Below are 1,713 nucleotides of genomic sequence, written 5' to 3'. Positions count from 1 at the left end.
TGAAATTGAGGACTGTACTGAGGTGAGGGTCAGATGACTCTAGTCATGGACATTTTATAATGGTTCTACTACATAAGGGTAGAGGACTCCTGACTGATGTGCTACCCACAGGGCCCAGGGGACACCAAAGTGATAAAGAGTGCACAAGTGCGGTGACTGTCTTCTATTGGCCACAATTCATAGTGACATGAGATGCGTTGTGGAACGGACTCCCAAATGCCAGTGGAGATGACAAAATTCTATTAGGCAGCACTAACAGTCAAAAGCAAAGTGGGTAGAAATACTATAAAGGACAGCAGGGCCAGAGTGGTAACTATGGTGACAGGCAGTAGCCAGTGAGGACATTGCTTATGTGACTGAAAAAGATCAACAATGCTTCACTTGGGTGAAGAGCAATATATACTTATCGTCTTGTCCCATGACTATGTTAACTCTCCTTTTCTCCATCACAAATTATCCCTCAAGGACCTTATCATGCAATTTTTCAGAGCATCAGGATCCAACTACTAATGACATTACATCAATCTGACCTGAGATACAGCAAGTGGCAAGTACTCTAGATGCTGCAGACAGAAACAGGAGCAGCAGAGGGTGGGGAATAGATGCTAAATATAGTCTTGGGCTTAGCACATCAGTGAAGCTTTCAGAGATACAGGGTTCTAGGACCTGCTAAGACATCCATCCAAGGCAAAGGACAAGTCACTGCACCTGCACTGTCTACTACTAAGAAAGAGGCAGGGCGATTGACAGGCTGCTTTGGACTTTGGAAACAGTGTGTGCCACTCTTGGCAATACTGTCTCAGCCCATTTACTGCCTGCTATGAGGCAAAGAGGACTGTTTCAGAAAGGAAGAGGCTGTGCTGTAAGCCACTCTACCGCTCAGGCCATAGATCCAGTGGTTTTGTTAGGTAAGAATGCTGTCTGGAATCTTTGGAAACCACAATAGGGACAGTCACAGTGCAAACTCCTAGGTTTCTATGGCTGGTTCTTTCCTCAAATGGAAAAATCTCCTCCATTTGAAGAGCAGCTCTCGGAGTACTACTGGTACTCTTAGTGTTTGACCAAGACAAGAAGTGAGGCTGCAATGACATGCCATCATGCACTGGATATTGTCAGAGGCACCCAGCCTTATGATAGAGCTCATAGATGAAGCAGTAATTTATTGTATGATGGAAATGGTACACTCTGGAGGACAATACATTAAGTAAAAGACAAATACCACATAATATTACTTACATGCAGAATCTAAAAAGTTGAACTCATAAAGTAGAGAATAGAACAATAGTCACCAGGGGCTGCAGTGAGGGTTGGAGAGTGGTTAGGGAGATGTTGGTCAAAGGATACAAAATTTCAGTTAGTTTGGAAGAATAAGTTCAAGAGATTGACTGTGGCTGGGCGTGGTGGCTCATGCCTGTACTCCCAGCACTTTGGGAGGCCGAGGTGGGTGGATTGCTTGAGGTCAGGAGTTCAAGACCAGCCTGACCAACATGGTGAAACCCTGTCTCTACTAAAAATATAAAAATTAGCCAGGGAGGCTGAGGCAGGAGAATCGCTTGAACCTGGGAGGCAGAGGTTGTAGTGAGCCAAGATTGCACCACTGCACTCCAGCCTGGGTGACAAAGTAAGACTTCGTCTCAAAAAAAAAAAAAAGAGATTGATTGTAAAACATAATAACTACAATTAATAATATATTGTCTTCTCAACAAATGCTAA

The sequence above is a fragment of the Pan paniscus genome, chromosome 8 (genome assembly GCF_029289425.2).
Source record: "Pan paniscus chromosome 8, NHGRI_mPanPan1-v2.0_pri, whole genome shotgun sequence".
NCBI lineage: Eukaryota > Metazoa > Chordata > Mammalia > Primates > Hominidae > Pan > Pan paniscus.
Note: the sequence above shows the minus strand (reverse complement) of the source record.